The 22277-nt window shown below is 41.6% G+C and overlaps 1 protein-coding gene across 21 annotated transcripts in view; it reads left to right on the top strand.

Annotated features, from left to right (window-relative positions):
• The window catches only part of LOC143040212 (uncharacterized), a 317769-nt gene that overhangs the window by 119556 nt on the left and 175936 nt on the right, over window positions 1-22277 (top strand). For all 21 annotated transcript variants that reach the window (XR_012967696.1, XR_012967697.1, XR_012967700.1 and 18 more), the window contains one exon: window positions 354-469. The gene's annotated coding sequence lies outside the window, so the exon portion shown is untranslated. The remainder of the gene's footprint in view (window positions 1-353; window positions 470-22277) is intronic.

The raw sequence follows: 22277 nt of genomic DNA, 5'->3' as shown, positions 1-22277 counted from the left end.
CCATTTACTTTTGATAACTCGGAAATTTTAGCAATTGTACTTGTAAGGGAGACTGTATGTGTGTGTATTCCACTTTAATTGTTCTTTTTGGTGATATTTTTGAGTTAAGGTCCTCTTACATTTGTTAGGTAATGTTCATGAGATATTTACTGGTTGAGTGTCCTTCCAAGAATTCATGTTGTTTAAAGGATGTGGGTAGTTTTAATTTGACTCTGTGATTAGTCTTTCTATCAGTTATTATAATATGAACAGTAATGAGATAAATTTGTAGAATGCCAAGTGTTCAGGTAGTTTGGTTTTAAGATAGGGGTTATATGTGCTCTTCAGTGTTTGATTTATGTTCTCTTTTTCAGATAAAGTAAAAACTACCAAATCCAGACTATTTGGGAGTATACCTCAGTCCAGATTATGGAAAATCTGGATTTAGCAGAATTTTTGTAGTCTTCTCACCCTTCTCACCAGACGCAAGGTAGGCTATGCCTGTCATTGTCCGGCCTCTACGAATCTTTGCCGAAGGTCTCTGTCCTAATGATTTCTTGCAATTTCCTTCCTCTTTGTTCAACAGCTTCTTCCACTCCCTGTATCCATTGTTTCCTAGGGAGTCCTACTGGCCTCCTACAAGGCGGAACCCACTCCAAGAATTTCTTTGCATGTCTTGTGTCTTCTAATCTTTTAACATGCCCATACCATCTCAATTTGTTCTTTTCAATTATCTTCAGCACAGATGTTACTCTTCATCTCTCCCTAATTTCGTTATTTTCTAATTCTATCACGTCTAGTCACTCCTTGGATCATTCTCTGGACTCTCTTTTCTGCTGCTTGTATTTGTAAAGATGTTCTTGTTGTCAGTGTCCAAGTTTCTGACCCATAAAGAAGTACTGGTCTTAATACTGTTGTAAATATAATGGTTTTGGCCTTTGTTGGGATATTTCTATCCTTAAGTATGGGATATAATGCATTGACATTTGTATTGTATTTCTTAATTCTATTTGATATTTCTATGTTTTGCCTGTTTTCTTCATCAAAAAGCACTCCAAGATAACTAAATTTCTCAGTCTGCTTCAGTTTGATGTTTTCAATATAAATATTACATTCCTCCTTGATTCTACCTACTTTCATTATTTCTGTCTTTTGTTTATTCATTCTCATCCCCAGCCTGTTTAAGGTGTCATTCCATCTTGTCATGGCTTCTTGGAGATCTTGTTGGTTTCCTGTCACAACAGCTACATCGTCTGCATAAGCCAGTGTAATCTCCTTTTCCTCCAGTATACACACTTCCTTCAGGCATCTGTCCATGTATATTATGAAAAGCAAAGGGGAGAGCACTCCCCCTTGCCTCACTCTCTGTTCTTGACTCTGCTCTCTGTATTTTTATATATACTCTTAATTATTCTTATCATTTTAGGGTTTATGCCATAGTCTTAATGTTGTAAGACTCTTCACAGGCTGTTTCTATTAATTCTATCAAAGGCTTTTCCCAGGTCGATAAAAGCCACAAACTTATCAATTTTCCATACCTAGCTCATTTCCAGTATCATTTTCAATGTGAACACTAGGTCTGTTGTGCTCCTATTGGGTCTGAAACCATGTTGCCATGTTCCTAGTTTTTTCCTTGACACATGATCTTAACCTTTTCTCTATTATTCTTTCATATACTTTTCCAACATGAGATAATAAGGATATACCCTTATAATTTGCACATTTTTTGTAGTCCCAACCATAACTATTAACCCCTTCACTCCGGGCCAAAATCTCGCGGGCAGCATTAGCTGCCAGACGTGCGATGTTGCGTCATAATACACGAATTATAAAAAACAAAGTTACCGCTCTATTGCTCGTTCTCTTTCACCCGTGAATTTTGATAACCATAGAAAATATGATGAAGCCAGTTTACAGAGTATGGGGGTCACGCAGGTACAACTACAATATATATATAATCAAGACGCCGACATCGGCATCCTCGCGTACCCACTTGCTCCTCATGACGCCTACGTAGGCGTCATCGTATCGAAGGGGTTAACCTAACTTAATATAAAGGTAAGTACAGTATATCACACACTCATTTGACAATACTTTATTTTTATGCATTAATTCCCTGAATATTATGAGGATTGATTGCAAATGATCACAGATTATTATAAAAACACAACACTTCACATAAACATGTAAATAATATGAGCCATATTACAGGTATTTTTCATTTTGTGTGAGATAGGTTCCTACAGCCATCACACAAACTGAATCGCCCCCAAAAAAGTAATTTCCTTCGATGTTGTTAATGAGGCTTTTAGCTTTTTTCTGAATGATGGCCAAACTAACCCAAACGCTGGTCTTGTTCTGGTATTGAGTCCAAGTTGCCAGTATTTTTCCATCCTCTCTATGGTCGACGATCTACTGTAGGCTACCCTCTGCAACATCCTTGGCAAACCTGCTTCCATGGATATGGATAAATGCACATATAAAAGAAAACTTATATGATACAATATTTGGACAGTACTCTATGTTTACTTTTTTCATATGTATGGATGAAAGAAACATTTCCAATGTGGAATAATATTGGTGTGGCTTCCACAACTCAGAGCCCAATTTATTTCCAATACTCTATCTCTAACCCTCACAATTCCAAGGTGTATAACAGTATCAAGTTTTACCCTGCACCTGTGCATATCTTCATTATTCTCACAGTGAAAGTGTCCATTGTAAAGTACCGTATTTTTCGGCTTAAAATGCGCATCGGGTTATAATGCGCACCCACGCACTTCGTTATCTCAGTACACAGATAGCGCGCACCGACGTATAATGCGCATGCCCGATCGCATTTGTCTATAACGTAGTTTTACCTCGGTATTTATATCATGTGAACGAGGTTACATGGAGAAGTATTTTTCATTGGCTAGAGCCACCGCTGGGAAATCTGTTGATTTGTCACTAAATTAAGTGTCAGTTTAGGCATCAATCAGGACACAACTAAGAAAAAGTCGAAACTACATGTACCGGTATATGACTCATGTTGTGCGTTGGTCCCTTATTACTTTGTAGCTTAAATAGTTTGTAGGAAATATGATCTAAAAAGAGTTTATTGAAAGTAAAATATAGAAAAATTTCGGGATTTTTACAGAAAATTTTCATTTTATATCTTGAGGAAATAATTCGTCTTTACCATTTTTCATTTAATACTGAAACAAACTACAGACTGTTTCGTTTTAGCTTTGAACCTGCAATGACAGTGGTGAAATAGGACAGTCTCTTATCGAGGTGACGTTTAGTTAATATAACTCCCGAAAGAGGGTGTTGTAGTCAGGTGTTTGACACGAGTTTATGAACGGCCGCAACGGAATTTGTACCATACCTAAAGTGAAGCAACAAAGCCAACATAAAAATTCAAACTAAGATGCTGTGAACATGGGAAAATATCATGAATATTGATCATGTTTCATGGTGTTTAGGCCTATTTAAACATGAAAAATAAGATTCGATAGATACCTACCTATACCAAATATTTATATACGGTAGCCCATGCTGGCGTATTCTTTCATGTCACCATGGCTGTTCTTGTTCTCACGGAACGTCACGGAGAAGTGTGCCTCCCGACTTTGTGACGGCCAACATCGTCACGTTGTGAAAAAAATTACACACAGCCGCAGAATTTTTATCGTAGGCCGTAGATAATGCGCACCACCGGATAACGCGCACACCCGATTTTTAGGCCCTTCCAACGGAAAAAAGTCGCGCACTATACGCCGGAAAATACGGTATGTGTGTGTATATATATATATATATATATATATATATATATATATATATATATATATATATGTACAAGGTATGTTCAATAAGTAATGGGAAAATGTCAGGCGACACATTAAATATGATTTTATCAAAATGCTACTTCATGGTGAAGTACACATACATATATTTTATAAAATGACTAACTGGCAACTTTCTATATTTGTAGGTCTGAGTGCAGTGGTGAATGTGGTGGAACCAGACTGATTCAGTTTGCCGATCTGTGAACACTTGTCAAGATGCAGGGAAACATAGAGCAACATTACGCCATCAAATTTTGTGTTAAACTTAGGAAAACCAAACAAGAAGCTTATGGAATGTTGAGGTCTATGGGGATGAATAGATGAACCATGCAAGTTTCTATCAGTGGTTTAACAGATTTTCTGAAGGAAATGAACAGGTTGAGGATGAACCCAGATCTGGAGCACTGAAAAGTGCAAGCAAGGAGGAAAACATTGAGGAAGTGCAAAGGTTAGTGATGCAAGACTGTCGAATATCAGTGAGGATTAATATCTGAAGCTGTTGGTATTAGTATTGGCACAATAGAGACAGTTCTGTCCAAAGATCTGAAGCTCCACAAAGTCTGTGCCAAGTTCGTGCCAAAGATCCTCTCTGATGACCAGAGGCAGTTTCGTGTGGAATGTTGCACTGACATTCTTGAAATGATAAAGGCTGATTCAGGTTTCCTGAATAAGGTAGTGACTTGCAACAAGAGTTGGGTGTTCACCTACAACCCTGAGAGCAAATGTCAGAGTGCTCAGTGGAAGCACGCGACATCCCCCAGACCCAAAACGGCAAAGATGAGCAGGTCGCAAGAGAAGGCCATGGTCATTCCTTTCTTTGAATCCCAGGGGCTCATTCACATTGAATGGGTCCCTCAGGGTCAAACCATCAATAAGGAATATTACCTTACTGTTCTGAAAAGGTTCAGGAAGATGAGGAAGAAGAGGCCTCAGCAGTGGAGGAGTGGTCAGTAGTGGTTCCACCAGGACAATGCCCCATGCCACAAATCAACGCTGGTACCTGGATGGCCGACAGGGGAATGAAAGTGGAACACCCACCCTACAGTCCTGACCTAGCCCCTTGTGACTTCTTCCTGTTCCCACACATGAAAGACAGCCTCAGGGGAACTAGACTCCAGTCAACAGAAGAACTGAAAGAGGTATTGGAAAGTTACCTGAAAGAGGACTTTGAGGAGATCTTCCAGGATTGGGAGAGACGCATGCAGAAGTGTGTAGATGCGAGAGGCAATTATTTTGAAGGAGACAAATTTTGTAAGCTTATGAAAATAGTGTCTCTCCTGACATTTTCTCATTACTTATTTAACATACCTCGTATATATACATATATATATATATATATATGAGTGGAAAAGGTGGTAGAGAAACGCAGGTTAGAGTGAGAACACTAATTTCTAATGTTTTGACTAACAGTCTTCTTCAGAGTGACAGACAACGTGTGTGTACAGCATATATATTCTCCTTATGGCTCATCCGGCTGGACGTTTCAGAATGCCGCATGCTGATTGGCCCGATACTCCCTCCTCCATAACCAATCTGGCGGCTGCAAATGACAGGTTAACGAATCCTTCTCTGTGGTTGCTGACCTTTCCCAGTATTATGCATACGGACTCGACCAGCTTTCTCATTCTTCTCTCGAGCCCGGTCCAGATAGGGCGTGCCTCTTCCCATTCTGGTAAATGCCTGTGCATTTCCACATGCACTACCAGTGAATTTGAAGTCCTGTGATGCCGTAGGTCGTTCTTATGTTCTTTTAGTCTTTTTGTCAACCCCCGTGACGTCTCACCGTAATATGTTGCAGGACATCCACTGCATGGTATACCGTACACTGCTATTTTCGTTGGTGTGTTGTTCTTGTTTGTTAATTAAGACGTCCTTTATTTTACGCCCAGATTTATATGCTATTTGGATGCCTGCTTTAGATAACATTTTTGGTCATGGCTTTTGCTTTCTTTGCGAAAGGTACTACTAGATATTTTATTGAAGCTTTGTCACTTTTTGGCCTTGCGTAAATTTCTTCCACTTTCTTTCTCAATTTGGATAGTAGTCCCGCTGGATACATAAGTTTGCTGAAGACATTTAATATGTAGGACATCTCCTCTTCTATATAATTTTTGTTGCATATCCTCAATGCTCTCAGATAGAAACCAATTATCACTCCTGTTTTTGTGCGTGTGCTGTGATGGGATAAGTAGTGTATGAAGTTATCTTTGTTCGTGGGTTTTCTGTATACTGAAAACTTTACATCCGTTTCACCCCGATGGATAACAGTGTCTAGGAATGGTAATTTGTTGTCTTGCTCAATCTCCACTGTGAACTGGATGTCTTTGTTCACTTCGTTAAGCATGTGGAGTTTATTGTTCACATCTGTTCCCTCGGGTACCACCACCAACACGTCATCTATGTATCGGAACCAATGTGAGCCTCTTCCTATTATGGGAATAAATTTATCCTCCTCCAGTGTTTCCATAAAAAGAGAAGCCATGACAGCACTTAATGGTGAACCCATAGCCAGTCCTCGATGTTGTTTAAACTCTTGGCCCTCAAATACAAAGGCACCAAAGTTCACACACAGAGACACCAATTCTATATACAGGTAGTCGTCGACTTACGACCTATGCGACTTACGACTGATCAACTTTACGACCACGAGATAGTGCAATAATATTTAATAGAGTAATAGAATTGCAATGTTATGCCTGGCAGTGCAGTACAATTACTTTGCATGCCACGAGACGCAAGTACGACAATTTTGGCAGGCTGCCGGCAGCATCAGCATTTCAGCCAGCTAAATATTCTTTCATTTTGTTTGTTTGAAGTAAAATGTTTCCTAATTTTGCATTGCATTTTGTATTTTTATATATTTTGCAATTAATAAAATGTAACAGTAAAACATTTTTTTAATGCCTTGGCTAGTTTGTTGTCGATAACAATATGTTCGGTACAGTACGTAAACGAAAAGAATGTGTTTTGAAATAGAATTTTACCTTACATTTTGTATTTTTATATGTTTTGCAATTAATAAAATGTAACAGTAATACTTTTTTATGCTTAGTCTGTTGTCGATAACAATATGTTCGGTACAGCATTTTGTATTTTTATGTTTTGCGATTAATAAAATGTAACAGTAAACTTTGCTTATGCTCTGTTGTCGATATTTTTGGTATAGTACGTAAACGAAAAGAATGTATTTTGAAATAGAAATTTTCCTAATTGTGCCTTGCAATGATCTTAATTTAACAAACAAAAAAGTATTTGTAGGTCAAAGATGACAGGACTTTATTCAGTATGCGTAGGCCTAGGCTGCGTTTCCTAACGAAAATGATAAAAAGTTAATGAATATTAAAGAACGTAGCTCAAAGATAATACGATTTTATTCAGTATGCATACGTTTCCTAAAGAAAGTCTGGTGGTAAAATAATAAAAATGTTGAAAAATACAGTATCTAATATCATAGGTCAAAGATGATAGGTTTTTATTCAGTATGCTTAGGCCTAAGCTACGTTTCCCAAAGAAAATCAGATAAAATTATAAAAAGGTTACAAATACTATACAACATAGTTCAAAGATGCTAAGATTATTTCAGTATGCTAAATGTAATAACAAAACATATATACAGTAACATACATACATACATATACCAAGGCTTTTTCCCCCTTCCAAGGGAGGTAGCCACAAAAGGAAAGGCATAAAAACACTCCCACCCATTTCATCCCTAAATACACTCCACACCCCTCCCACCCTTCCTCTCATCTGAGCACCTCCTGGATGACGGGTCATCCCTGAACCCTGCCCACCGCCCTGGGTCAGAAGCAGTGTCGCAAGACACAGTACATCCACAGCAAGGCCGCTTCATTTAATCGGCGACCCCCCCTCTCCGTCCCCCTTTGCATATAAGGAGAGGACGGGGAGAAATCCCTTCGGGCTGCGTCAAAATTTACTCACACATACTACCCCACCCCCCACCCCCCCACCTATTCCTCCTCATGCAGTCACAACATCATCCATATACAACCATTCTCCACTCACCTCTGTCTTCCGTCCTCTCCCTTCCTTCCTCAACAGACATTCCCCTCTTCCCCAAAGCCCCCTTCACCCCATCCATCCACCTCATCCTAGGATGTCCCCTCATGTTCACTCCCTCCACATCTGCCTTCCATACCTCTTTTACTAGTCTTTCTTCACTCATTCTTTCCATGTGTCCAAACCATCCTAATATTCTTTCATCAACCCTCTCTCCCAAATCCTTTTTCACCCCTGTTCTCCTCCTCACCTCCTCATTTCTCACTCTATCTAGCCTAGTAACCCCCACCATACTTCTCAGACACCTCATCTCAAACACATTCAAACTCCTTCTCTCTTCTTCTCTTATGTTCCACGTTTCTGCCCCATACAGTGCTGTTGGCACAATCACTCCTTCATACAGTCTCCTCTTCGCATCCATTCCCAAATGTCTATTCCTCATTACACTCTTTAAACCACCAAGGCATTTACTCGCTTCTCTCAATCTACATTCTACCTCCACCTTCACTCCACCTTTTCCTGCTACACTTGCACCCAAGTATCTAAAACTATCCACTTCCTCCAGTCGCTCTCCCTTAATGTTCACTTCCAGTCTACTGCCACTTTCACCCCTTGTACATCTCATCACCTTACTTTTACCCACATTTATCTTTAGCTTTCTTCTATCACATACTCTCCCAAACTCTGCCACCAGCTTCCTCAATCCCTCCTCTGACCCTGCCACAAGCGCAGTGTCGTCCGCAAACAACAGCTGGCTCACCTCCCACTTTTCTCCATTTTCTTTAACCATCTCCAATCCCTGACTCACTACCCTAGCATTCACCTCTCGCACCACCCCATCCATGTATAAGTTGAACAGCCAGGGCGACATAACGCATCCTTGACGAAGTCCCACCTTTACTTCAAACCACTCACTCTCTCCATTTCCAATCCTAACACATGCTCTACTACTCACATAAAAACTCTTGACAGCTCCCAAAAAGCTTTCCTCCTATCCCATAAATCTGCATAACCTCCCACAGTGCCTTTCTGTCTACCCTATCATAAGCCTTTTCCAGATCCATAAAAGCCCAAAAAACATCCTTCCCCTTTCCTATAGCTTTCTCACATATCTGTCTTACCACAAAGATCTGATCTACACAACCTCTACCCGTCCTAAATCCACACTGTTCCTCACCAAAAATAATATATAAAGGGTAATGTATACTGTATATATATAAAGCCCGACTTGCGTCCAGATCGACTTACGACCTGTCTGTCGGAACCGAACTCGGTCGTAAGTCGATGACTACCTGTAGTCTGTTTTTCTGACTGGTAAGTCACTGTCATTCACAGAATTTATAACCCTATTTAATGCCTCAATGGCCCCCTCAATACTTTACGTTCGTAAACAACGCTGTCACGTCGTAGCTGGCTAACTTTTTTCTCTCAAAGTTAACTTTTTCGAGGCGTCCAATCAGATCCGACGAGTTGCGTAGGTGGGCGTTGCTTATTGTTCCTAGTAGTGTAGAAAGGGACTTTGCGAGTTGTTTAGCTAGGCAATATGGGGCACTGTCTATCCCTATGCTGTTCCACATGCTGTTGGAACACAAACCTAGTAATTTTTTTCTCAACTTTAGTTCTTGTGCACCGTATTCGTTGTGTAACTTTGTCACTAGGTGTGTGGGTAAGGTTAATCCAGCGGCGCTTCCTCTTAATTTGTCAATGCTGTTGGATAAGTCGGAGCAGGCATCTTTGAGATATGCTCGTGTGCTGTCGGTGAAGGGGTTTTCTTTGTTCGTGAGTTGCTTTGGCGCGCTTCTTGGAAGTACCTGTTCTGCTAAGCAGTCCTGCAGGAAGAGGTGTAGATCAGATTTATGTGGTAAGACAGATATGTGAGAAAGCTATAGGAAAAGGTAAGGATGTTTTTTTGGGGGGGCTTTTATGGATCTGGTAAAGGCTTATGACAAGGTAGACAGGAAGGCACTGTGGGAGGTTTTGCGGATATATGGGATAGGAGGAAAGCTTCTAGGAGCTGTCAAGAGTTTTTATGAGAGTAGTAGAGCATGTGTCAGGATTAGAAATGAAGAGAGTGAGTGGTTTGAGGTAAAGGTGGGACTTCGTCAGGGATGTGTTATGTCACCCAGGCTGTTCAACTTATACATGGATGGGGTGGTGCAAGAGGTAAATGCAAGGGTAGTGGGTCAGGGATTGGAAAGAAAATAGAGAAAAGTGGGAGGTGAGCCAGCTGTTGTTTGCTGATGATACTGTGCTTGTAGCAGGATCAGAGGAGGAATTGAGGAAGTTGGTGACAGTTTGGGAGAGTGTGTGAAAGAAGAAAGGTAAAGATAAATGTGGGTAAAAGTAAGGTGAAAGTGGCATTAGACTGGAAGTGAGCATTAAGGGAGAGCGACTGGAGGAAGTGGATAGTTTTAGATACTTGGGTGCAAATGTGGCAGGAAAGGGTGGAGAGGAGGTGGAGGTAGAATGTAGATTGAGAGAAGCGAGTAAATACCTTGGTGGATTAAAAAGTGTAATAAGGAATAGACATTTGGGAATGGATGCTAAGAGGAGACTGTATGAAGGAGTGATTGTATGGGGCAGAAACATGGAACATAAGAGAGGAAGAGAGAAGGAGTTTGATTGTGTTTGAGATGAGGTGTCTGAGAAGTATGATGGGGGTTACAAGGCTAGATAGAGTGAGAAATGAGGTGAGGAGGAGAATAGGGGTGGTAAGGGAGGTGGGAGATAGGGTGGATGAAAGAGTATTAGGATGGTTTGGACACATGGAAAGAATGAGTGAAGAAAGACTAGTAAAAGAGGTATGGAAGGCAGATGTGGAGAGGGTGAACATGAGGGGACATCCTAGGATGAGGTGGATGGATGGGGTGAAGGGGGCTTTGGGGAAGAGGGGAATGTCTGTTGAGGAAGGACAGGAGAGGACAGAAGACAGGGGTGAATGGAGAATGGTTGTATATGGATGATGTGATGCATGAGGTGGAATGAATGGGGGGATGGGGGTTGAGGTAGTATGTGTGAGAAAAAATTTGATGCAGCCCAAAGGGATTTCTCCCGTCTTCTCTTTTTCTGCATGGGGGGATGGAGAGGGGGGGTCACTGTGGATGCTGTGGATGTGCTGTGTCTTGCAGCACTGCCTCTTATCCAGGGGAGTGGACAAGGTGCAGGGATGATCCATCATCCAGGAGGTGCTAAGATAAGAGGGAGGGTGGAGGGGAGTGGAGTGTATTTAGGGATGGAATGGGTGGGAATGGTTTTATGCCTTTTTCTTTTTGGCTACCTCCCTTGTGAGAGGAAAAGCCTTGGTATATGTATGTACTCAAGACTAGTAGATATAGTGCAAGAAAGGGATGGATGGGCTGATTGTGATTTCTTGGACTTACAAAAAGCTTTCAACAAGGTACCACATAAAAAATTATTTTAAGAAAATGGAACATATAGGAGGGATACAAGGGAACCTACTAAACTGGTGGGAGGACTTCCTGATTGGTAGAAAGATGAGAGTAGTACTCAGAGAAAAATATTCAGGTTGGAAGGAGGTGATTAGTGGAGTTCTGCAAGGATCTGTATTGGCTCCAATAATGTTTGCTATTTATGTGAATGACATGGATAATGATGTGCAATGTTACATGAGCTTTGCAGATGATGCTAAATTGTTAAAGTAAAAACTGAAATGGATTGCGAATCACTACAGGAAGACCTGAATAAAGTTTGGAAGTGGACTTCAGTATTAACCTCTTCAGTACGGGCCAAAATCTCGCGGGCAGCATTAGCTGCCAGACTTACGATGTGTCGTAATAATACTCGCATAATAAAATATAGTCACTGCTTATATCGATCGTTCTCTCACCCATGAATTTTGATAACCATAGAAAATGTGATGAAGACAGTTTAGAGAGTATCATTACGCAGGGGCAACTACAATAAATATAATCAAGACGCCGATATGGCAGCCTCGCGTATCCACTTGCTCCTCATGCCGCCTACGTATGCGGCACCATATGGAAGGGGTTAACAAGTGTAGCATAATGGAGTTTGGAAAAAGTAAAAATACAATATCAGGACAGTATAAAATTGGAACTAAGGAGGTAAAGAAAGTGGGATCTGAAGATTTGGGAGTAATTATCTTAAACGACTTGTTCTATGATAGACAAACAAACAAAACTGTCAGAGAATCCTATAACTTATTAAGATCAATAAAAGTGGCATTTACATATTTGGATGAAGAAATTATTAAAAAAAATATTAGTCACACAGATGAGGCCTAGACTGGAATATACGGCAACATTGTGGTCATCCAATACCAAAAAGAGTATAAAGGAAATTGAAAGAATCCAGAGAGCAGCCACAAAAATGGCTCCTGCACTTTCAAACTTGTCATATGAAGAGAGACTGGCTAAAATGGAGTTACCAACTCTGGAGCAAAGAAGAGAGAGAGAGGCAACTGACTGACCATCTATAGAATCATGAAGGGCACAGAAATACTCTAGAGAGGACTTGTTATATTTAGACAAGAGGACATGGAAAGAAACACAAAAAAAAAAAACATAGTCATAGAAGAGATCTGAAGAAGAACAGTTTTCCACATAGAGTGGGACACTTGGAGCAAACTGGACAAAAAAATAGTGTGTGCAAAAACCATTCATGAATTTAAGAGCAAATTAGACACTGCAAAGTACAAATGTGGGACACCATGAACATAGCTCCCCTTCCCATGAAATACAACTAGGTAAATACACGTTTGTGTCCTGCTTTACCACACAAGAGTCTGGATTGTTTTAATCATAGTTCACACATGGACTAACACTGGTAGTTGTTGTTGTTTTTTCCAAGACTGTCTGGCTAAGCAATTCTGTCATCTGAGGAACACCATAATTGGAATGGTGTTCTCCCACAAATCACTATATAGAGTATAAATTGTGTTGTTGGGATACATGGCTGTGTACAATGCAGTCTTCCATAATGTGTTGTATAGTATGGGATGAAGTGTTATATCCTAAATAGTTATCTATGATGCAGTCATCCAGTCTTTTCTGGTAACTTAGAAGGGCTGAATGGTGGCCACACCATAGCCTGGCAGAGATGGATTCTGTCCTCGTAGGGGAGAGAGGATTCAGAGGGATGGATATCAGAGGATCAGGCATACAGCAATGTATTGTCTCTCAGTTTGTTGATGGAGCAGTGAGTCATAATATGGATATGCTTCTGGAGGCTAGTGTCTGATGATTGTGGAGGAAAAGAAGAGAGTATTCTATATTATATACTGTAGTATAGATTTGGGTGTTGTTTTAATGTTTCTTGGCATGTGTGTATATTCTGCCATGTAGTGTAGTGGATGTGCTTTGTTTGTGTGCCTTTCATGTCAAAGTAATCTTTGACTCTGAAGACTTTTCTTTCATAGTGTAGATGGTCTGTAGATGTATTGTGAAACATGTAATTGTCTAGGCTTTCTTTTGTATGGTGTGCCTTGTGAGATTTGGGGCCCATGTGGGGCTCACATAATTCATCAGTCAATGTATGTATTGTTTGTATACTGTAGTGGTAGTTTCTTTGTTGTGTGAATGTCATTCAAAAACTCCCGGGATATGACGTCATGTGTTAGTTGAGCTTCTCTATATACTTTTATTGAGAAATAGTTTTTCACATATTTCCCCAATTGTTGTTGTTGTTGTTGTTGTCGTTCCCTAGACTGTCTGTCCAAGCAGTCCCGTCTCCCCAAGGAAGGCCACAGCCGAAACTGGGTTTTCCCACAAATCCTTTATAGAGTGTATGTTGTGTTGTTTACGTGCATGATTGTGTATAATGCAGTCTTCCATTATGTGTTGTATGGTATGGGGTGAAGTGTTACAACCTGGGCAGCTGTTCACAACACGGTCGTCCAGCCTCTTCTGGTAGCTTAGAAGTGCTGGGTGGTGACCGCATCGCAGTCTGGCCAAGTGGACTCTGTCCTTACGTGGGAGAGAGGATTCAGAAGGGTGGATATCAGGGGGTCTGGCATGCAGCAGTGTGTTGTCTTTCAGTGTGTTAATGGAGCGGTGAGTGATATGATTATGAATATGTTTCCGGAGGCTGGTATTTGGTGGTTGTGGAGGAAGAGAAGAGAGTATCTGTGTGTAATAAAGGTCTTTGGGTGTAGTTTTAATGTTTCTTGGTGTGTGTGGGTGTTCTGCTATGTAGTGTAGCGGGTGTGATGTGTTTGTGGTGGCTGCAGCAAGTGTTTGTGTGCCTCTCATGTCGAGGTGGTCCCTGACTTTGAGGACTTTTGTTTCATGGTGTAAATGGTCTGTAGGTGATGTATTTGTGCAGCCTGTAATTGTTTTTAGGGATTTGTTTTGTATGATTTGAAGGGTGTTGTGGTGTGTCTCACTGAGATTAGGAGCCCACGCAGGACTCGCATAATTCATCACTGAGCGTATGCATTGTTTGTATATTGTTATATTAGTTTCTTTGTTTTGTCCAAATGTTGTTCCAGTGATTGACTTAAGTGCGTTAAGTCTAGGTGTGCATTTGTTTTTTATGTTTGTGAGGTGTTGTTTGAAAGACATGGATGTATCGTATGTTACACCAAGAATTTTCGGTGTGTTTGTGTGTGGTATTAGAGTGTTGTTGATGTAGAGATGAGGTATGTATTTGTGTTCTTTTGTCCAGTTGGTGAGAAGTGTTGCTGTAGATTTGGTTGGAGCTATTTTGAGTCTGTTTGTGATGAACCATGTGTTGAGAGTGTCAAGGTAAGGCTGGATTATTTCTGCAGCTTTGTCTGTGTTACGATGTGTGCATGTGATTGTTATGTCGTCTGCGTAGGAAGAGATTTGTATTTCTGAGGTGTCTGGCGTGGGTAAGTCATGCATGTATAGATTAAATAATGTGGGGGATAGAACTGAGCCCTGTGGTACTCCGTTCTTAATGTTTCTGATGTGCGATGATTGGCCATTATATGACACATGAGCATTCCTGCCTGCCAGATAATTGGCCAGCCATCTTTTGGTGTTATTGTGCATGTCTGTGTTATATATTTTATTTGTTAGGTTGTGGTGGGGGATAGCATCAAAAGCTTTACTAATGTCCAATGTTACAAGAAGTGTTCTGTGGTGGGGCCTATCCGAATTGATGCCATCTAAAATTCTTTGTGTGAGGTTTGTCAGAAGAGTGTTTGTGGAGTGTAGTGGCCTAAAACCGTGTTGTGAGTCAGCAAGGGGAATATATGGTGTGACAAGTTGAAGTATTAGGCGTTCAATGACTTTAGAGGGGGTGCAGAGAAGTGTGATTGGGCGGTGCGATGTTGGGATTGTTGGGTCTTTGTTCGGTTTTGGAATGGTGATTATTTTACCATGCTTCCAGATGTCGGGTATAGTGTTGTGTGAATAGCTGTAGTTTGCAATGTTTGTGAGTGCGTGTATACCTTGTGGTCCAATGTGTTTTAGGTGGATGTTACTTATGTTATCAGGGCCACAGGCAGATGAGTGCTTGAGACTATGCATTATGAGTTTTGTCTGACTGTCTATGAAGGGTGTATAGTCTGAGTCTGTGGGAAAGTCTTTCTTACGTCGAATGGTGCGTCGGTCGTCAGGGTGAGATGTAAGATGGCTCGTCTGTGCAAAATGACGTATGAGTGCGTTTGCTTGTTGTCTGTTTGAGGGTAGATTATCTGTTGTTGTGATTATTGCTGCGTGAGAGCGTGTAGTGTTAGTGTTGGATAGTGTGATGCTGTTGAGTGTTTTGTACAATTTGCTGGTGTTTGTTTTGTGATCAAGTGTATTGATAAAGTTTTGCCAATTTTGTGTTTTTTGTTCATGTATTTTATTGGCAATCACAGTGTTTAGTGTTTGTATTTGGTCTGCTATGTTTTGAGGGATAGGTGTGGGGGTATCGTGTTTAAGTGTGTCACGTTGTCTGATGAGGCCTTGGATTTCTGGTGTGAAGTTGGGGTTGTGTGATTTTCTGTTGCCTCTAGGGATGTATCTCTTGTCTGCGTTTTGTATGATTGTATTAAAAGCGTGCACAGCATTGTTTATGTTTGTGATTGGTGTACTGTTAAGTGTTTCAAAATGTTGTTCTGTCTCTTCATTAAAGGCTTCCCAGTTAGCTCTCTTGTAATTGGTGTAAGTGTGTCTGTGGCCAGCTGGGGTGCATCTTGTTTTGGTGGTGATGATGATTGGAAGGTGGTCAGAACCAAGGGCTCCGACCACTCTCCATGATGTTGTTGGGGTTAGGCAGGGGGAGCAAAAGGTGATATCAGGAGAGGAGGGAGTGTAGAGGGCTTGGTATGGGATATGTGTATGATTATGCGTGTTGTTCATGATAGTCAATGAGTCGAATTGAGTCTGTATATCAAGCCCTCTGTCTGTGTCAGGGTTGTCGACAAACCAGGCAGACGACTTGGCGTTGAAGTCACCACCCATGATCAGGTTGGGGATTGAGGTTAGTTGGCTGAGTTGAGGTCTGAAGGTGTTTGGAACTGTGGGGGATGATTGGGGGGGAATGTACATGTTAACTATTGTTAGTGTTGAATTGTTGCCTGTGCGGATACGAATGGATTGGGTTTCTGTTGTGTTATCTGTGGTAGGGAGGAGAAATTTGGTTGTGGCACTTGTGTCCACAAAACAGATGGAATGGTGGATCAGGGTGATGAGTCCACCGCCATTGCCGTCAGTCCGGTCTTGTCTGATGGTGGTGTAATTATGAAATGATGGTGTTTTGTGTGAGTGTCTTAATTTTGTTTCTTGTAGAATTGCAATGTGTATGTTGTGTTGTTTAAGAAAGTGTTCAAGTTCATGTTTTTTAGTGTTAATGCCGTCAATGTTGTTTTGTAATATGTTGATGTTGTGTGTTTTGTATGTGTTGTATGTTGCCGTTTGGGGTTGAGGTTGGGGTGGTAGTGGGGAAGGTGTAGGATCTGGGTCAGAGGGGGGGAAAGGAGAGATCGGGGACAAAGGAAGGGGAGTACTAATCGGGGGTAAGGGCAAAGGGAAATTGGGAGTGGGTAAGGGTGTTGGCTGTGGTTGGGGAGGTGGGATTGGGGTTACTGGAGGGCAGGTAGAACATGTCCAAGTGTTTGTGTATTGGTTTGTGTCAGCAAGTGTTGTACAAGTGAGGTGGGCCCAGTTTTTGCACATATTGCACTGAACTGAGCCCTTTGTCTGTCTGCTCGAAGTAATGGGTTTAGAGCATGTTGGGCATGTGTATTTTGTGGTGGGCCCAGGATTGCTCTCTACATCTCCGGCTAAAAGTAGAAGAAGAGGGGTGATCGCCGGAAAATGACCCCTCAGTGCAGAAAAAACGTAACATTGTGTGTTGGAAAAAAAGGATTGTGGTACTCCCCCAGGTAGGCGTAGCTCCTCCTTGGGGATCGGTGCCATCTGCGTAGAGCTGATGGCCAGGGGTAGTTGCTGCTGATTGGCCCCCAACTCTTGGGGTTGGGGGGTGGTCCCACGACGTAGACGTTGCAGCTCCAGGACCCCCAGCTCCAGGACCTGTTGTTGTTGTTGTTGTTGTCGTAACCTAGACTGTCTGTCCGAGCAGTCCCGTCTCCCCAAGGAATGCCATAGCCGAAACTGGGTTTTCCCACAAATCCTTTATAGAGCGTATGTTGTGTTATTTGCGTGCATGATTGTGTATAACGCAGTCTTCCATTATGTGTTGTATGGTATGGGGTGAAGTGTTACATCCTGGGCAGCTGTTCACAATGCGGTCATCCAGCCTCTTCTGGTAGCTTAGAAGTGCTGGGTGGTGACCGCACCACAGTCTGGCCAAGTGGACTCTGTCCTTTCGTGGGAGAGAGGATTCAGAAGGGTGGATATCAGGGGGTCTGGCATGCAGCAGTGTGTTGTCTTTCAGTGTGTTAATGGAGCGGTGAGTGATATGATTATGAATATGTTTCCGGAGGCTGATATTTGGTGGTTGTGGAGGAAGAGAAGAGAGTATCTGTGCGTGATAAAGGTCTTTGGGTGTTGTTTTAATGTTTCTTGGTGTGTGTGGGTGTTCTGCTATGTAGTGTAGCGGGTGTAATGTGTTTGTGGTGGCTGCGGCAAGTGTTTGTATGCCTCTCATGTCGAGGTGGTCCTTGACTTTGAGGACTTTTGTTTCATGGTGTAAATGGTCTGTAGGTGTTGTATTTGTGCAGCCTATAATTGTTTTTAGGGCTTTGTTTTGTATGATTTGAAGGGTGTTGTGGTGTGTCTCACTGAGATTTGCAGCGTCTACGTCGTGGGACCACCCCCCAACCCCAAGAGTTGGGGGCCAAACGGCAGCAACTACCCCTGGCCACCGGCTCTACGTAGGTGGCACCGATCCCCCAATTGTTGTTGTTATTGTTGTCGTTCCCTAGACTGTCTGTCCAAGCAGACCCGTCTCCCCAAGGAATGCCACAGCCGAAACTGGGTTTTCCCACAAATCCTTTATAGAGCGTATGTTGTGTTGTTTGCGTGCATGATTGTGTATAATGCAGTCTTCCATTATGGGGTGAAGTGTTACATCCTGGGCAGCTGTTCACAATGCGGTCATCCAGCCTCTTCTGGCATCTATTCACAATGCGGTCATCCAGCCTCTTCTGGTAGCTTAGAAGTGCTGGGTGGTGGCCACACCGCAGTCTGGCCAGGTGGACTCTGTCCTTTCGTGGGAGAGAGGATTCAGAAGGGTGGATATCAGGGGGTCTGGCATGCAGCAGTGTGTTGTCTTTCAGTGTGTTAATGGAGCGGTGAGTGATATGATTATGAATATGTTTCCGGAGGCTGGTATTTGGTGGTTGTGGAGGAAGAGAAGAGAGTATCTGTGTGTGATACTGGTCTTTGGGTGTTGTTTTAATGTTTCTTGGTGTGTGTGGGTGTGCTGCTATGTAGTGTAGCGGGTGTGATGTGTTTGTGGTGGCTGCGGCAAGTGTTTGTGTGCCTCTCATGTCGAGGTGGTCCTTGACTTTGAGGACTTTTGTTTCATGGTGTAAATGGTATGTAGGTGTTGTATTTGTGCAGCCTGTAATTGTTTTTAGGGATTTGTTTTGTATGATTTGAAGGGTGTTGTGGTGTGTCTCGCTGAGATTAGGAGCCCATGCAGGACTTGCATAATTCATCACTGAGCGCATGCATTGTTTGTATATTGTTGTATTAGTTTCTTTGTTTTGTCCAAATGTTGTTCCAGTGATTGACTTAAGTTCATTAAGTCTAGTTGTGCATTTGTTTTTTATGTTTGTGATGTGTTGTTTGAAAGACATGGATGTATCGTATGTTACACCAAGAATTTTCGGTGTGTTTGTGTGTGGTATTAGAGTGTTGTTGATGTAGAGATGAGGTATGTATTTGTATTCTATTGTCCAGTTGGTGAGAAGTGTTGCTGTAGATTTGGTTGGATCTATTTTGAGTCTGTTTGTGATGAACCATGTGTTGAGTGTATCAAGATATGGCTGGATTATTTCTGCAGTTTTGTCTGTGTTACAATGTGTGCATGTGATTGTTATGTCATCTGCATAGGAAGAGATTTGTATTTCTGAGGTGTCTGGTGTGGGTAAGTCATGCATGTATAGATTAAAGAGCATGGGGGATAGAACAGAGCCCTGTGGTACTCCGTTCTTAATGTTTCTGATGTGCGATGATTGGCCATTATATGACACGTAAGCATTCCTACCTGCCAGATAATTGGCCAGCCATCTTTTGGTGTTATTGTGCATGTCTGTGTTATATATTTTATTTGTTAGGTTGTGGCGGGGGATAGCATCAAAAGCTTTACCAATGTCTAATGTTATAGGAAGTGTTGTGTGGTGGGGCCTATCTGAATTGATGCCATCTAAAAATCTTTGTGTGAGGTTTATCAGAAGAGTGTTTGTGGAGTGTAGTGGCCTAAAACCGTGTTGTGAGTCAGCAAGGGGAATATGTGGTGTGACAAGTTGAAGTATTAGGCGTTCAATGACTTTAGAGGGGGTGCAGAGAAGTGTGATTGGGCGGTGCGATGTTGGGATTGTTGGGTCTTTGTTCGGTTTTGGAATGGTGATTATTTTACCATGCTTCCAGATGTTGGGTATAGTGTTGTGTGAATAGCTGTAGTTTGCAATGTTTGTGAGTGCGTGTATACCTTGTGGTCCAATGTGTTTTAGGTGGATGTTACTTATGTTATCAGGGCCACAGGCAGATGAGTGCTTGAGATTATGTATTATGTGTTTTGTCTGACTGTCTATGAAGGGTGTATAGTCTGAGTCTGTGGGAAAGTCTTTCTTACGTCGAAAAGTGCGTCGGTAGTCAGGGTGAGAAGTGAGATGGCTTGTCTGTGCAAAATGATTTATGAATGTGTTTGCTTGTTGTCTGTTTGAGGATAAATTGTCTGTTGTTGTGATTATTGCTGTGTGAGAGCGTGTTGTGTTACTGTTGGATAGTGTAATGCTGTTGAGTGTTTTGTACAATTTGCTGGTGTTTGTTTTGTGATCAAGTGTATTGATAAAGTTTTGCCAATTTTGTGTTTTTTGTTCATGTATTTTATTGTCAATCACTGTGTTTAGTGTTTGTATTTGATTTGCTATGTTTTGAGGGATAGGTGTGGGGGTATTGTGTTTAAGCGTGTCTCGTTGTCTGATGAGGCCTTTGATTTCTGGTGTGAAGTTAGAGTTGTGTGATTTCCTGATGCCTCTAGGGATGTATCTCTTGTCTGCATTTTGTATGATTGTATTAAAAGTGTGCACAGCATTGTTTATATTTGTGAATGGTGTACTGTTAAGTGTTTCAAAATGTTGTTCTATCTCTTCAGTAAAAGCTTCCCAGTTAGCTCTCTTGTAATTGGTGTATGTGTGTCTGGCCAACTGGGGTGCATCTTGTTTTGGTGGTGATGATGATTGGAAGGTGGTCAGAACCAAGGGTTCTGACCACTCTCCATGATGTTGTTGGGGTTAGGCAGGGGGAGCAAAAGGTGATATCAGGAGAGGAGGGAGTGTAGAGGACTTGGTGTGGGATATGTGTATGATTATGTGTGTTGTTCATGATAGTCAAGGAGTCAAACTGAGTCTGTATATCAAGCCCTCTGTCTGTGTCAGGGTTGTCGACATACCAGGCAGACGACTTGGCATTGAAGTCACCACCTATGATCAGGTGATTGAGGCTAGTTGGGTAAATTGAGGTCTGAAGGTGTTTGGAACTGTGGGGGATGATTGGGGGGGGGGAATGTACATGTTAACTATTGTCAGTGTTGATTTGTTGCCTGTGCGGATTTGAATGGATTGGATTTCTGTAGTGTTATCTGTGGTAGGGAGGAGAAATTTGGTTGTGGCACTTGTGTCCACAAAACAGATGGAGTGGTGGATCAGGGTGATGAGTCCACCGCCATTGCCGTCAGTCCGGTCTTGTCTGATGGTGGTGTAATTATGAAATGATGGTGTTTTGTGTGAATGTCTTAGTTTTATTTCTTGTATAATTGCAATGTGTATGTTGTGTTGTTTAAGAAAGTGTTCGAGTTCATGTTTTTTCATGTTAATACCGTCAATGTTGTTTTGTAATATGTTGATGTTGTGTGTTCTGTATGTGTTGTATGTTGCCGCTTGGGGTTGAGGTTGGGGTGTTAATGGGGAAGGTATAGGATCTGGGTTAGAGGGGGGGGGAAAGGAGAGATTGGGGACAAAGGAAGCGGAGTACTGATTGGGGATAAGGGCAAAGGGAAATTGGGAGTGGGTAAGGGTGCTGTAAGGGATAGTGGTCTATAATTTGTTGGATTTTCTTTATCTCCTTCCTTATATACTGGTACAATCTTAGCATTTTTCCAGTCTTGTGGTACTTTTCCTTCTTTGAGTGAGAAATCAATTATCTTGTGTATTTTATCAATGAGTTCATCTATACATTCTTTTAATATCCAGTTCACTATTCCATCTGGCCCATGTGACTTTCTGACATTGAGTTTCCTTATTTGGTCACTTATTTCTTTCTGTGTCACTGTTATTTCTTTCATTTTAGGGGATCCATCTTGGTGACCATCATCCCACATTTGTGAGCTTTCAATTGTAAATACAGACTTAAAGTGGCTGGTCATTACTTCAGCCGTTTCTACATCTTCTGTGTATTCTTTATTTCCTTCACACAGTTTCACTATTTCAAGTTTGTCTTTTAGTTTATCATTTACATATCTGTAAAGTAGTTTAGATTGATCTTTGCATTTTGCTATTATATCTTTTTCATAGTTTCTTTTTTCCTCTCTGCGTATGTGTATGTATTCATTTCTCAGTTTGATGTATGTTTGCCATTTAGTCACTCTTTTGTCTCTTTTTCATCCTTTCCAAGCTTTGTCTATGGTGCAGACGTGTGTGTGCATGGCTCCTGTGTTTTTGGGGATTTTATCGCATGGGGGGAGTGCCAAAGGAGGGGATAGGTTTCTAAGTGACTCGTGAATGGATAATCTAAGCATGGCCCTCTAATGCAGTGACTAGCTGAGCCAGTAGCATCCACAATTAGGAAAACAAATTTGAAATTTGAAAGGAAGAACCGAGGCCCG

This window comes from Oratosquilla oratoria, chromosome 28, assembly GCF_046742065.1.
Source record: "Oratosquilla oratoria isolate Oo_2021 chromosome 28, ASM4674206v1, whole genome shotgun sequence".
NCBI classification, from domain to species: Eukaryota; Metazoa; Arthropoda; class Malacostraca; order Stomatopoda; family Squillidae; genus Oratosquilla; species Oratosquilla oratoria.
This window is presented reverse-complemented; position numbering and strand designations above follow the sequence as displayed.